We start from the raw sequence: 17,361 nt of genomic DNA on the forward strand, positions 1-17,361 counted from the left end.
CCGCCATCTTCAGTGTAAGAAAAAAAGCAAATTACGCACTCAAAATGTTATGAGCTTTGCCGAATGGGGTTTTGAGTTTAAACCCCCATTCAGAGGGGTTTGGTGCTAAAAATACATCTTCAATATAAAAAAAAAAGCAAATTACACACTAAAATTATTTGAGCGTAGCCAAGCCAATCGGGGGTTTTGAGTTTCTTCTACAGATGGCTTTTTTTTTTAAAGTTAAAAACCCCTCCAGATGGTTTTGAGTCTAAGATCCCCCTACAGAGCATTTTGAGGTGGAAAACCCCCAACAGAAGATTTTGACGATAAAACTTCTCTTTTCGATATAAAATCTAAAGCAAACTACAGTCACTTAATTCTAAGAGCGTATTCAAGAGAGGTTACACATTTATACCAGTGGCAGGGCTCCATTAATAAACTCCAGTGAATAGTCATCTACCGAAATCGAAAAACACTAAATATAGCTCAACAAAGATGGCTAAGACAGATTTCAGGAGTCAGTTATAGAGATCGGATCTAAATCAAGGAAATCCTATGCCGAACTGGGAGTCGACCCCTTAGTAAGATTGTGAGAGAACGACGCATGAGGTTTGCGGGACATGTTCTCCGACAAAATGAATTACGCATAAGAAGAGTTGCAATGATATCCTAGTACAACTTGACGCCACTCATTCATGGAGGTCCTCATGGTAGGTGCGAAGAGGCTTCAGACATTACCAGTGACAGATTTTTATGGAAACTGCTTGACGTCAAATGCTCTGAACGGCGTGGGAGGGTCTAAGTCAGTAAGAATAGCACATTAGGTTTTTGAAATAAAACTTTTTAATAGCATTAAAATGGACTGTAGATACCTCAGAATATGCATTTTGTTGGCTTTCAATACCAGAAATAGTGCTTGGCGGCGGGGTTTCGCCCCGCGCTAGGGAAGCTCTTAGCGCTCCCCCAGACCCATTTGCTACTAATGGCTGGGAGTTCACAATTTTATGGAAACAGCTTGATGGCAAATTTGCCGAACGACGAGGGAGGGTCTAAGTCAGTAAGAATAGCACATTAGGTTTTTTAAATAGAACTTTTTAATAGCAGGAAAATGCACTGTAGATACCTCAGAATATGCATTTTGTTGGTTTTCAATATCAGAAATAGTGCTTGGCGGCGGGGCTTCGCCCCGCGCTAGGGGAGCTCCTAGCGCTCCCCCAGACCCCTTTGCTAGTAATGTCGGGGAATCTACAATTTTTTCACTAACTCATGGAAGAACCTATTTTAGGGCACAATAAACGTCTTCCGAAAGAATGAAGGGTCAGAATGTAATAAAGATTATGTACACACACACACACACACACACACATAAATACATATAATTTTTTTTTCGCCGGGGGTGGGGGGGGTCGGGGGGGGGGGGGAGAAAAAATTCACCCCCCCCCAAAACCCCCCCCCGAAAAAAAATCCTGGCTACGCCCATGCAATCCGCCCCTGAATAGCGCTATTTTGGTACCATGTTTGTTTTCGTATCAAATAAGACAATTCAGGAAAAAGAAAGAAAAAAAAGGGGGGGGGGTATTATTATTTTAAAATGAGATTTACAGCAATGGCAGACGGCAGAATATTGAGGGTGGATTAGTGGATGATCTCCCTTAGAAAGCGTGTCCGCTCTTGTCCGTTCCAGAAGCCATAAACATCCGCAGTCGACTCTTAAGTCTTCAAATTGGTCACTGGTCGTTAGTCGCCCCCCCTCAGACCCCCATACCTGGAAGTCATGAAGACTAGAGCTAATAAATTAAGAATTATGGGCCCTTATTTAAAAAAAAAGATTTTGTTATTTTTTTATTCTTCCTTGTTGTTGTTTTCCAGGCTTCCGTTTGAGAGTTGTCGCTCTTGCCGTATTCCGCAACACGATCGCTGCAGAGTTGAAAGCCCTTGTTTTGAGATTAACGTGGGTATTTTTTTTTTGCCCCTTCGCCGCTAGAAGGCGTGTAGATCGGATGTCTACGGACCGTGACGTCACAATAACTCCATTCATGAAAATAATAGTCGCATCAATCTTGAAATGACAGCAGCCTTTTTATTTCTATTTTTTTTTATTACAGACCGTCTCCTAAATAATGTCTGTTGGACTCAAGTTTGTGGAGTTCCTTTTATTAAAACTAAGCCAGAAAATGATTATCGAGCAATCTAAAAAGAGCCAGAAAGTTTCTTTTCGAGATGCTATCTCAGATTAAAGAAAAGAACATTCTTAACCTTTTCTTTAAAAAAATAATTCTCTAGAACTCTCTCTCCTCCCCAGCCCACATACGTCCAGAAATTTACTTTCAAGCCCTAACCTCTCCCTCCACTTTAAGCACGTTTTATATTTAAATTCCGTTCACAGTTTTTTTTTGTTTGTTTTCAGTGTTTGAACTTGAAGAGGAAAACGGCTCGATTATTATATTGTCGTGAGCTTATGATTAATGAGAGAGGAAGGGGGGAACTGAAGGAAAAATGTCATTTACCAGTTGCTTAAGAGCCATGCTGGTGGCGCAGGGGATAACGTCAGACGTTCAGCGTGATAGCGTTTGAGTTCGTATCTCACTGGATGATTAATGTTTTGACATGTACACTTGGTCGTAATTAAACAAAATTTCACGCTTTAAAGAACAGTACTAAAGTATTTACGTTGTTGACGACTAGCAAATATTAGGGGCTTATTTCAAGAAATGTATATTATTAATAAACTAATTTAAGGTTACAAAGACAGTTTGCCTGGAAACACAAACTCAAAATCGGCCCCCGAAGTGATCTACCAAGGCAGGTAAAAAGGCAGGTTTCAATATTTTCAGAAAGAATATCAGAATGAAATTCTATCACAGGCAAATGACAGAGAAAATGGAGAAAGAATGTTGACAGATCTTATGTGATGCCTCAACGGTCCAGCAGACCAAGGGATAGGTTAAAGTGAGTGTGGAGTTAGATGTGATGTCATATAATGAATATCTAATTGTTTTGTATAGGGTCAATCCTTTATTCAAAGCCTCAAGAAAAAAAAAAAAAACATCCGTAAAAAGAAATGTCCTTGACTTGGGTCGTGTATGTATGCAGAGCAATGCTGCAGTTCAAACGATAATATGAAAAACTGCTTATTAAATGTTGTTTTAAATTATGTTCCACTGATATGCATATTAAATAGATTTTTTCACATTAAAAATACTTAACTATAAAAAAAATATTATCTTAGCAATACATTTGTAAAAAAAATGCTTTTTTACAAAAAGTCTAAAACACGATCTAAACGGGACGGACGGACGGACAGACCACACAAAACTAATAGCGTCTATTCCCTTTCGGGGGCCGCTAACAAAGGATGAACTACGTATGCGGTGTTCCAATAGACGAGACGCACGGTAAAGGAAGTTGCTATTGCTGCATTGCAACTTAATTGGTGATTAGTTGTAGAGCTGGGTGAGAGTCTTTAACACTACGTTTATAACGAATACATTCTGACTGAAGAAAGACGGTGGACTGTTATAGGTGAGATTTAAGTAAGAGGATAACAAGAAAAAAAGGAGATCAAGGTAAACAATGTACATGGCTGTGTGGTGGCAAACTGGTAAAATACTTGGCTTCCAAGCCGATGTGGTCCCGGGTTCGAATCTCAGTATTTATTGATTTTGGGATTTTTTTTTTGGGCGTTCTTGAGTCCAATCAGATCTAACCTGACAGTAGTTTAGGAAAGTAAAGCGGTTGGTCGTTGAGCTGACCATATGACACCCTCATTAACCGTGGGCCACAGAAACAGATGACCTTTACATCATCTGCCCTATAGAACACAATGTCTGAAAGGGGAAATTAACTTTACCTTTTTGTTGTATGTCTGCGCTACTATCTTCTTTAAAAAAATATTATAAAGACATCCGAGTCGATGTATTCTCATTATCTCCCTCCCCCTTCCTTTTATAATATTCTCTAAGTGACCAAAAAAAAAAGTCTAAGCGTAGGTCTTTTAATTGTATGAATTATAAATGGCGCAAGTTCACTTCTAATCTCCACTTTGTTGTCACAGTCTATATGACTAATGACCATCGTATTCATGTCAGCGTCTAGACTCATCCCTGGCCGAGGATCATCGGGTACTTCTCTGTCCACTCCTAATGACCTACTTATTTCATGACTATTTCCCAGGAGTCTATTACTAAAGTACTATGGATATCACAAGTCATCTTTGTTAATGATCGGGGCGCTCATGGAAAATGACCATTTGAAATTGGAAAGTGATATTAAGAAAGTGACTCTTATAATTCACCATAGTAATTGTCCTTTAGATGTAATTTCTAGTATGCACACTTTGGACTCTTATCTTATATATTACAGACGTTACTTAGAAAAGAAAAAGACAATTACGTCCTACGCATTTCATGTGTTAATCTAGTCATGCATGTTAATCAATGACTTAAACTCTGGTAAGTCGTCTGTTTTCCTGCCTGATTCAGACAACCCATTCCATTCTCAAATTACACTAGGGAAGAAGGAACACATGTACGAATTTGTTCTAGCATAAGGAATAAGAAATGTGCCTCTATCTTACTGTCTTTAGAATAATAGTAATGCAAGTTGAGTCTGTAGATTAAAGAGGGGTAAATTATCTCACGTTCCTCTAATGCACTGATGCAAAATAAACAGCTTTTTGAAGCGTTTGAGTTTCTCAGACTGGATGGTTTAGACTCAACCAAGTCCAAACTACGACCCGCGAGTCATATCCGGCCCTTACAACAGTCTGCCACATGTGTGCAATGAAGTCGCAGTGGTTCCTTTGACTTTGTCTATTTTTCGCACAACAACTTTTACATGTGTAGCTTCTATGAACTTAAATAAAAATATCTTTCGGGAGATTCGAGCCAGGATGTAAACCTAATTATCTTCAATTCTGAAGAAACATACAAAACATCTAAAACAGTTTTAGGCCGTGACGCGGCTATTAATATTTCAAGGACTATCTATTTCTCTACCCAGCAAAACCCGAATGGGATAGTAGATACCAAAGTGATAATGAGCCCCCCCCCTCCCCCCACCCCACATAAAAACGGTCCTAAAAACAATTTCTGTCTCTTCTTTAACGTCTGAGCTGAATAATGAAAATATTGAAATATATGATAGGAAAACAAATATTCAAAATTGTTTTTGTACCTTATCTTATATAATACAGACGTTATTTCAAAAAAAAAAAAAGATGATTACGTTCTACGCGTCATGCATCTAATCATGCATGTAAACCAATGACTAAAATTCTGCTTTTTATAAAAGTTTTTTTTATCTCGATAGAGAAGGAAGATCTGTTATTTACAAAATTAAACGAATTGGAAATATAAACACAACATAGCGTAATTAAAAGGAGTAGAATGATTTTATAGAGAGTTTGTGTGATAAAATACAACTCTTCTTGAGTCAGAATTAGAGTGTGTTTGCTGAGCGCCTAAAGGCAGCACGAAAACCTTCTCCTAGATACGCCCTTGCCCACAGGTCCACAATAGAGATAGGACCATAGCACCCTGAGCATGGTAATGATGGTATAAGTATGAACGTTGCGCTAAAGCAGTTTTAAAAAATGTACAAAAAAAAAACGACTCGTTCGTATCAGCATGATGGGAGTCATGTGACTCTTGCAAATCGATCACACATCTGATCAAATAAACCCGAGCCCCAATGATGGGAGTCATGCACCTCTTACAAATCGATCAGACATCTGATCAAGTAAACCCTAGTCCCAATGATGGGAGTCATGCACCTCTTACAAATCGATCAGACATCTGATCAAATAAACCCGAGCCCCAATGATGGGAGTCATGCACCTCTTACAAATCGATCACACATCTGATCAAGTAAACCCTAGTCCCAATGATGGGAGTCATGCGCCTCTTGCAAATCGATCACACATCTGATCAAGTAAACCCGAGCCCCTATGTTGGGAGTCATGCGCCTCTTGCAAATCAATCACACATCTGATCAAGTAAACTCGAGCCCCTATGTTGGGAGTCATGCGCCTCTTGCAAATCAATCACACATCTGATCAAGTAAACTCGAGCCCCAATGATGGGAGTCATGCGCCTCTTACAAATCGATCACACATCTGATCAAGTAAACCCGAGCCCTTATGTTGGGAGTCATGCGCCTCTTACAAATCGATCACACATCTGATCAAGTAAATGTTATTTTTGACAATGTTTTTTTTTTACCGAATTTATTATTTAAAATTTTAATCGTAATGCGGTAGATTTACATAATGAAGCTAGAGTTATCAATTATCAAGCTTTACCTCCCCTGCAGTTTTTTTAATTTTTAATTTTTTTAATTTAAAACTTACATAATCGACAAAATAGAAAAATACATTATTTCTTTTAGAAAGACAAAAAGTAGCTGTTGCATGAAAACTTTGCAAGATCTAGAATATTATAATATCGAATTTTTCCTAGTTTACGACCTAAATGTGACTGACGGACAAACAGTCACAGACAGACCACAAAAAACTAATAGAGGCTTTTCCCTTTTCGGGAGTCACTAGAAATTGGATAAAGAATACAAAAAAATTAATGGAAAAATGAATCCTAGTCTCATTATAGTGCTTAGCCTGATTTTTAAAAGTGTTAAAATTGTTCCAATATATCTTAAGGAATGACTGTGTACCTCTGAGCGGGAGAATTAGTGAATCGGCTTCTTGGTTCTATTTTGAACTATTTGATTGTCTCTATGCTCTTATTAAAATAAAAAGAATTTTTAAATAGTAAACATTAATATCTCGGCTTTGTCGAAACATTGTGACGAAACTGCAAATGTTCGGCCGCACACTGGGCAGGTTATTCCAGCTAAAGCTAGAGTCGTTTGCCTTGCTTTTCTTCTCTGTCGTTTTTCTTCTGCCAGCATTGTTCTTTTTTCCTCAGCAACCTGTGCGCCAGGTTAAGATTAAGATTAAGAACTGGATATATTTTCAATTTTTTTCCTCCATCCCAAGTTGGAGAATTGATGACGAGTGGTACTTGATTAAGTCACCCAGGGCTTTTGTAAATTTATTATAAATATAAAGTGCATAGATATTATTAGAAAATCTATATTTGTGTTTAATACTGGATAGAGCAATCAGGAATTGTCATTATCCTAAATACTCGATATGATAGATGATATGAAAGTGTGGAACTATTTTTAATGATTTATTATTAACCTCGATAATTCTTGTAGAATGCATGTCCACTTCCTTCGGCTTGGGAAAGACGAGAATGTACTTAACGTAATGTCCACAGTTCTTTACCCATGTGTTGACCATTTCATCCCGCGAACAGAGAGGAGGAATCGATTAGTCGGACTGCTGTTGGTCTGTGGTCTTTGTCTGGCACTCCTTGGCCATATTGTTCAGTGTTTGACTTTCGCCCAAAGCCGATTCTAATGACATTAGGGTTCCTAGCGAAAAAAAAGGGGGGGGGGGATGGGAACGACGCGGGATAGAATAGAAGGGGGTATGGCATCAACCATGGTCGACTTATTTCCCTTGAGGACAGTGGGGCGAGACATCGAAAGGAAAGAAATACAACGACGTCACGTCCGGAAATACCACAGCGCCTCCTGGTGACGAATTGTTTTTTCTTTACAATTGTGCTCTAAAGGGCAAAATTGGAACTTATTTTCCTAGTTCGCAGACGTGACTTGTGACAGCAGAAGTAGAATGCCTTTGATTGCAATGCCAAGTAAAGGGCGGCGCGTGCAACGCAAGACAGTTATCTCCCTTTTGCTATAAATCAGTTTCGAGCGACGTCGAGTTTTTTTTTAATTGAACATTGTTTTGCTATGCATTTCATCGTCTAAACCTTTCGTTTAAACACTACCATTTTTTTTTTCTTTCTTAACTGCCTCTGTTAATGAAACACTTCGGATACTAAACAAGATTGTTCTCCATTTTAATTCCTACCATCCCCCTCTTTCTAAACATAAAAGTTATACCAATTTTTCTTATTTTTGCTTAAACTAAAACAAAAAAAAATAATGAATAAACTGTATACCGCCAACCTGAAAATAGAATACCTCCTTATATATACTTGTAGAGTGATTATTTTTCTTTAACTAACTAATGAATGAAAGATTTAAGATAAAAACGGAACACTTCTACCCCGCCACAAAGCCGCCACGATATTATTGGCAATGTCTTCGATTCCGAACATTAAGGATGAGTGCAGTGTGTCACATGACCACTGTATTTTTTTTTATACATAACTAACATCTAACTTTATTGTCCATTACTGCTTATCCAATTCTAAAGTAGGACTAAGTCGACTGACCACCAGTGAGTAATTAGAAACAGTTCCTCCTAAATATCCAATCAATTCATTTTCACCAATTTCAAGTAAGGGCGCGTGTCTAATGAACTAACGGGCGCGCGTCCAACGGTTGACCTTTGGCGCCCATCTGGTGAATAATTCAAACTCTTAAGACTGTGAACAGCCACGGTACGTGACAAAAAAAAAAAAAAGAAACAAACAAAAAGGTGAGATAAACGAGTTTCGAAGTTTCTAGTAGCAGAATGTGTAGTCTTTCACAATTACATAATGAGTTCTTTGCGACATATTGTAACATGTACAATTATTTAGCCTAAAAGTGGTGTACTAATATTTTTTTGTTTTCTAAAGCTAACTTAAAACAAAGTGACATTAGTTGGTGCCGATTCTCGGTCGTTGTGCTGCAGCCCCAAACAGCTAGTGCAACTAAACCAGTGTAGGCGTGTAACATTCTTAACATACAACTTGAACAAAACTTGACCAAGATTTGTATTTTAAACCAACTTGAATATAGCTTAAAATATACACAGCTTTGGACATCAATATAGATTTTTGAAAGTTAAAAATAATAATTCAAACGAGATCGAATTCAGTAACAAAAAAATAATTAAAAAAACATTTTAAAAAAATACAAAACCTCCTTTATACAGCTTGTAATAAGGCTTGTCTTCAATACATTTGTAGTAATAAATGCCACTTATAGAAAACTCTTCAAAACATTACTTGTACTTGATATGTTTAAGTAGATGTAGATTACATTGGAAAAGAGGTTTATTACGTCATCAAAACTTGATGTTCATTAGCAGACGATGCGTAAAATTCTACTTTAATGTATTAACCTCTTGAATCTATAATGCCTTACATTCGGAAATTCCCTATCCTTTCAAAACTGATGTTTGATCTAGATCTATTTCGAAAAACCAAATAGAAATGTATTTATTAGTATACTTTGAAAAACTATTTAAGTCAAAATAATTTTTTCCGTTATGACCTACGAGCTAGAATTAAATAAATTAAAAATGAATTAAACATTCAACCAAAATGAGTTAATTAATTATTGGAAATGAATTATTTGTTTCATATCGAATAAGGAAAATAACTTATGAAATTATTGAAAGATACATTTGTAAGTGCAGAGTCCTTTCCCCATAGCTAAGCTCTGTTTTTTAGAAAAATATATATTCTTTTATTTTGCTTGTTTTTTGTTTTTGTTCACTGCCGTCATACTATAAGTTTCGTTTGTGGTTCTACCAAGAGTTTGCTGTTCTATCACAATACTGTTCTATTTTTAAATATTTTTTTTTTTACAAAGCTTATTATAAACTCTGTCTGTCTGGATGGATGGAATTTCGTACATGTTATTTTTCCGACTTTCCATTCTGAGATCAAGCTTGTATCAACTCGTTCTGTCTGTCTGTCTGTCTTGTAAAAGGTTTGTACACATGATTTCTCCCACATCCTATCTCAAATCAAGATGAAATTTTGCTCAATTATTTATTCTATCTGACAACATAAGAATCAATTTTTTAAACGTTAACCATTTAGTTAATTAGCTATTGGTAATAAATTATTCTGTTTTGGTATTTAAAACAAGGGGAAGAAATTGTACTTGACTGAAGTGGGGGTATAAGCTGATTTAATCCCCTTTATAGGTCGTCGTCTGAATCTTAGTGAACACGAACCTGACAAATAGGACGAGACTATAGAAACAATAGATAACTATACAATCTTCGAATGTTTATGAGCTCTCCACTAGTAGAGCGGTTAACGTGTTGGCTTGAAAAGCCTGGATAGTCTGGGAAGGCTTGAGATATTAGTGTGAGTTCGGATTGATCCTCCCCCTTTATTTAAAATGGTTTATAATTTTTTTTTTAATAGTTAGTCTAGATCTATTACACATTTAATTACATGACAGATCAAAACTAATTAATACAATCATGATTAATATAATCTTTGTTTTTTTAAAAGTATGTTTATTATAATTTCATGTTCAGATTGCAGAATGCTTTGAAAAGTATTACATTTATATTTGTTGTGTTAAAAGTTTTCTGTACAAGAGCAAGCGAACTCCACTCATTATCGACCTTTAGACCCATGCCACTACACATCAATAAATGACCATTTGCCAAAGTATAAAAATCACCAACCGAGTACAAACCCCTCTCCTCTCGCCAGCCCATTTTCACAACCCTTTCAATTGAGTTTTTTTTTTTTAAATCCGAATCTCCATCGACTCTAACTTTTTATGGTGCCATCATTGATCCCGTGACTTCCCATGAGGATTGGGAGCCACCGATCCGTGATTCGAGAGCCCCATTACGCCTGTCCACAGTAGCTTCCTCCTTTTGTTTCAACTGCCCTCCATCACGTAGCACTGAAGATCTTTTTTTTTATCGTCCGTTTTTTTTTTGTTTCTTCTTAAAATTTCTCTTTCTGACATCTTGTAGGAAGCATGGGTACTTTGTTGCGGAACCAAAAGAGTGCCGGAAAAAATTAGGCAGTACCCCATACCTCCCCCCCGGTTCCAAATTTTTTAAAAAGGAAATGAATGGGCGGAGGGGGGATATGTGTCCCTTTCATTCCCCACCCCTGTTAATGAAAGAGATAATGTCACGGCATAGAAGAAACGGCGGTCAAGATGGCAGATACGGGCGACCAATAATTGAAAGTGAGCAGAGGCAATTAGGTTGAAGATCACCCAAGGATTTGCTGGACAAACTCGGAGGGCCCGCGATTCGGGAGAGGAACGTGCGCCACATCGGGTGAACAACTCGCGGCGCCCCCTGCGCCACCACCCATCCGTTCAAATGCCATGTTTACCGAGACCCACCCCCACGCGCATCTGGCGGAAACCACGGTGAGCTCACTTCCGTCAACCCGGTGCTCTGTCCCCATAAGCGACTTGTCTAAACAACTCGTGATTATCGCTGGGTTATGTCCCTTGCCATTGCTTCCCGTGCCTTAGCTCCCTTGCGTTTTTTTTTATCTTTCCCTGTCGCTTCTTTCTCGTCGTGTTCCGACTTATAGACTTTCCATACTCTCTGACAACAAGGGAACCGTCTTCAAACTTTGGCCATATGGAGAGGAGGCTTTCGGACCTTGGGACCAATACTCGTTGGATTTAATGCACAATCACCAATCATGATGATTGAAAAGTCAGCAGTGGCATGGCGGTCGGAGCACGACGACAACGCTGCAGGGCACTTGTCCTTATTTTTGTCGTATACACAATACATGTCTTTTAATACATAAGTATCAGACCTTGCTAAAAGTGTATCTTAGTAGCATATATACAATTCTTTATCTTTTCTAAAATATATCTCGAATATTAAAAAAAAAAACAAAAAGTGTGTGACCTGGTGTGTGTGTGTGTGTGTGTGTGTGTGTGCTTATATCAGTTATTATCACCATAATTTTGCAATTAGTAAAAAAACACAAATACAAGTACGATTAGAACTCTGCAACGTAAATATTACATTTTGAGTTGCTTAATATTTTATATGGATTAAGTTTAACTAGAAACAATAGTTTTTTTTAAACAATTAATTCAGATTTTTGGCATTTGAGTTGTTTTTTCTATGTATGAATAAAAGACAGACAGACATATATATATATATATATATATATATATATATATATATATATATATATATATATATATATATAGATAGATAGATAGATAGGTAGATAGATAGATAAATAGATAGATAGATAGATAGATAGATAGATAGATAGATAGATAGATAGATAGATAGATAGATAGATAGATAGATAGATAGATAGATAGATAGATAGATAGATAGATAGACAGATAGATAGATAGATAGATAGATAGATAGATAGATAGATAGATAGATAGATAGATAGATAGATAGATAGATAGATAGATAGATAGATAGATAGATAGATAGATAGATAGGTAGATAGATAGATAAATAGATAGATAGATAGAGAGAGAGAGAGAGAGAGAGAGAGAGAGAGTGTCTGTGAGAGAGAGAGAGAGAGAGACAAATAAAGAGACAAATAATATTGCGACTAACTCTGACTTTATCACTATCGGTATCGTTGTCTGCTTCATCCTTATCAGTTCCCACATTAACACTCACAAAACGGCTGACTGCAAGGAACGCATTTTTTTTCTCCTTTTTTTTTTTGAGCCACACTCTAATTGCAAGAACATATTTCTTTGCTTCGAAATAAACTGCTCTTTTTAAATATAAGGTATATATAGCCCTCTACATCACTGCCGTAGTCTGATTACATTCTCATTTCAATCAATCAACCAAACTGATTGAAAAGAGACTAAACGTGGATCAGTAGCGATAGACTGAGAAGGATCCTAGGAATATCATCCCAGATCATGGCACCAATACAGAAGTCTCTTCCAGCATGGGCTCTCGTCTTCTGAGTGAAATTGTGACCGAACGTGTATCAGGACATATACTTAGACAAAACAAAACACGTTTACCTAAGTCAGCTATAACGTGGAAGTCGAAGTCCGTTCACATCTACCATGGAGTCGCACCTTCTTAAATGATCTAAAATCTGTGGGCACCAGCTGGGAAGAGACTGTGGACGTAGCCTATGACCCATTTCTGTGGAGATAGCTTGCCACCCTTGGTGTGTTCTTCCAAATAGTCAACTTTTTTTTTTTAAACAGTGTTTACCATTATAGAAATACCGACATGAAAATGTCTAGATCTCAACAAAAAATCTAAAAAAAAAAACAAGGATTATTCAAGGCAATGATTTCTCAGTTTTTTGTCCATCCGGATGAGTGGACATACTACAGACCAAACATTGGAACACATGCCCACAAGCCATAGAGGTGGTGACTCATGCGGAAAATGATTTAAGAAAACACAAGATGAACTTGTTACAATGAGTCGACCATGGGTCAATCTCAATTGGGCGGCGTCCGGTATGAAAAACCACACGATGGGTGGGAGAGAGATAGGACAATGGAAGACAAAATGACGAGCGACAACCAGCTGTGACCTCTTCGTGTGTCTGTATGTCCAGAGGCGTGTTTCTTGGTCAGTTAAAAAGTAACTTTTGCTGTTAAGGAACCAGATTCAGAATGAAATGTATTTGTGATTTCCCTTTTAAACATACGAAGGTGGAGACATAATGTCGAGCAGTAAACCGCTTGGCTTACGGGGAGTGATGAACTCAAATCCCAATGAAATCTGAAAGTTTGAATTCGAGATTATTAAACTATTTATTTTTTTTTTGGAACTAGACTTCCGGGTCTCTCTTGCTTTCCCACCTCTTGGATACGGTGCACTAAATGTTTTGGTTCCCATGTTCCCGAGATAAGTTTCACTATCGGTGTCTACCTATTTCATCTAACACACAGAAGTTCCCAACATGGCGTTACTTAGTGCTATGGAGCTGGAAGTTCCTCACACTTATTGACAAATACATTGTCAGTTATTATGAAACATTTTAAACAATGTAACACGGATATAAAGTATAAAAGTATTTCAAGAAACTAGTAATGATTTATATGCTATAACGAAATTAAATGTTTTACCTACTACAAGCACTGAATACAAATATACAAATCTATTTGATGTGAAGTTTTTTTTCCATAATCTACCCACTTTACATGGCATAATTACAGGGCAGACAATCCCGAGTCAAGCGGGCCTGAAATAAGAGTTGCGTTTCTTTACTGAAGCGAAGAGGGAATAGAATAATCTCCCATAGCGCTTTTCAGATTCTAAAACGCGTAAAAAAAAATCGTAATTTTAAATAAATTCTAAAGATTCAATGATTGTGAGGATTGGTGAGGATGATAAGATAATAGAAAGAGAAAAAGGTGTTAGAGAGAGAGGGGGAGAGAGAGGGAGAGAGAGAGAGAGGGAGAGAGAGAGGGAGAGAGAGAGAGAGAGGGAGAGGAGGTGAAATAAGAAAAAGTCTAAGAAATGCGATAAATTAATTCAATAGAGATAGGGCGGGGGGTGATGGAGGAAAGAGAGAGAGAGAGGCGGGAAGAGGGAGAGAGGGGGAAAGAGAGAATGAAATAAGCGGAGAGAGAAGTTGTAAGAGAGGAGAGAGTGTAAGGGAGAGTGCAAGAAGAGAGAGGAAGGAAAATGCAGAAGAAAATGAGATGTAGAGAGAAGAGAAAGAGTGAGGGAGTGCAAGAAATAGAGTGAAGGTGTTGGAGGATTTGTGTGTGTGTGTGTGTGTGTGTAAAACAGAGAGAGAGAGAGGGGGGGGAGGGAAAGTTAAACACACGCACTTCATTGTAAAACTTATTTACAATTAGCCAGTTCGTTGAATGTAGTCCTGCGCAACATCAACAAAACTTCCAGCCCGCTCGCTCCTACCTACAGTGGACGCAATGAATAGAGGCGTACGAAATGTGGCTAGGGCAGAGTGTCGTCGAGTGCGGGTCTTGTTGACAAAATTGTCGCCGCTTGTGTAACATGAAAGAGCAGCACCAGACGTCGCTGGAAAACCGCCCCCCCCCCCCAAAAAAAAAATGCGTAATATAAATTTTCCACATCGTACAGCCCCGCAGGCTTTGCGCATATATTTTTTTTTTACCTAAAATGTTTGAATCGAATAGTTTAAAGTCCTGGTACCGAGTAGTTCAATCTGAATGACGTAGAGACATGCAAAAGTTATGCCCCTTTGTGTAGAACCTAATAATTATATATATATTTATATATTATGTTAATAAATATTCACGTATGCATGGTGGCTTTCCCTTTCCTTGTGTCTTTTCCCAGCATTAACCAGTAAATTACTCATGAATACATTTTGTTTAAACAAGTCGTCAAAGGCCACGCCATAGGAGGGACGTCTTCTGTGGAGAACTTTCCCTTTGCAACCAAATGACAACATAATATAAACATCGTACTTGCTGCGATTAGCTCTAAACTCTGCCCCTTGGGTACACAGACCTGGTTGCCGGGGGGGGGGCCTCGGGTTCAGGTGGGAGCCCTGGTTCGCACATCACCAGATGATGTTGGCCTCTTTTTGTTTTTTTATAAAGTGAAAAGCAGGCATAAAAATTGCACAGAAACACACACAGACACATACAGAAACACACACACACACACAAGGCAAAAGCCCCTTACGTCTCCACTGTATGTCTCTATGTACATTTTCTTCTTTTCATTTCCTCCTTTTTTTTTTCATTCAAGGGAATTAACCATAAAAATGTTAGAAAAAATACAAGGGGAGTTAAAAATGTAAGTGCATTATGGAAGATCAAACAAATTAGCACAAAATACTCTGAAGCGTGTTTGTGAGGCGAAGTGCATAGATTCACGAAAGGGTGCATTGAACTTTTTTTTTAAAGTTGGGAGGGGGAGGGCGAGCCTCAAACAACTCCGAAGACATAGAATCCTTAAGTGCTATTTAGTTTCGCGTGAATCTCCGAAATAGGATTGTACAACTGGGCAAAATCAACAGTCTATTTACTGAAGGCTCATTTGTCCACAGCGCTCGGGACTGCGCTTTTCTCCTGGCACTTACAGACTGGTTCAAAGTTTGGCTCATTCGCTTGAATACTCTTTTCATAGTCTCAAACCTTTTTTTCTCTTAAACTATTTTGTATGCTTGCTTTATACAAGCTAACCAGAAGAGCTGTAATAGAAAAAAAAAACCTATGCGGGCGGAAGGGGGAGAATGTTCTTATCGTCATGAATGGTGACAAGCCATCTTGAGGCAAAGGGCGGACGGCGTAGACAAGGGGCGCTTCATCGGAGGTGCTGTTTTATGAATGCAGGTTTCATAGGGACATTTTTTTTTCGTTGCTTTATTCATGTTTTTCTTTTTCCATCCATTCAGTTGGTAGAAGAAAATAAAGCGGTAGTTACACTGGTTCTCAATCAGAAAAATGTCAGTGTTTTCAACAGTAGTAAATTCACGGTATGTTTTACGAACAGAATGTTTACCTCTAAACATTTCGCTTGTAATTAAACCTCTCCATACATTTCAAATTCGGCCTTATACATTACATACATATATTCTATGCATATATTTTGTATATATTTTCTATACATATATTCTATACATATTTTCTATACATATTTTCTATACATATATTCTATACATATATTTTATACATATATTCTATACATATATTTTACACATATACATATAATCTATACATATTTTCTAGACATATATTCCATACATGTACTCTCAATAACTAAATTGCCATAAATATCATTACAAAAGAAATTCAAGTTTATAACCTTCTTCCAGAATGTTTTTTTTTTTTTGCTTTGTTTTTGGATTCCTCCCAGAAATGGATTTAGCTATTAGCAACATATGCTTTAGCTTAGGGCCCTAACACACACACAAAAATGGTTTCAGGGATATTGTCAATCATTTCGAAAAAAGTGCTAGGAAAAAGTTGAATTATGCTGAGTTTTAGGGACAAATAACTTGGGTTTTATCGGTTCTAAATCCGGCCCTGATTGTCTCAAAGTAAATAAGGGAGGATCATTACGTATTGGGTATCCTCTTTAGCCCTTAATCCTAGATCCACAGACCATTTTTTTTTAAATTCTCCTGAGTTTTAATTAATTTATTATTGTCATTTGCTTTGTATAGTTAGTGTAACACAAGTCTTCACCAAACTAGTCGCCTTTTAAAAAATAGAAAGCTAGAAATTTCAGTGACTTTTTTTTCTTAACTTTACCAGTTCTAAGAAACCAATCCTGACTTTAAAGTAACACCGTTAGTACACAACGGAACTCCGTGTCTGAAATATATATAAAAAAAATACTTTAAAAAAACAAAACTTGTATTAACTTTTAATTATATCAATTATTTCGAGCCAATAAAGTTATTAATTTGTAATATATCTAAAATAACAATAATTAATCTGTGCGATTGGAAATATTTTTACAATTTTGTAACATTCTTTTTTAGCGCAATTTCATGTTTTTAGTATGCTCAATGCGTTGTGGTCCAATCGCTTGTCTGGGCTAGTTGGGGGTGGGGCGAGGAGGGAGTATCCTGGAGAAGGTTTCCGTGGGGGCTCTTCAAAAGCGGCTCGATGTCCATGATAGTTGGAATGTGAGCTGTCCCCTGTTCTAGGGAAGTG

This window comes from Biomphalaria glabrata, chromosome 4 (assembly GCF_947242115.1).
Source record: "Biomphalaria glabrata chromosome 4, xgBioGlab47.1, whole genome shotgun sequence".
In the NCBI taxonomy this organism is placed as follows: Eukaryota; Metazoa; Mollusca; class Gastropoda; family Planorbidae; genus Biomphalaria; species Biomphalaria glabrata.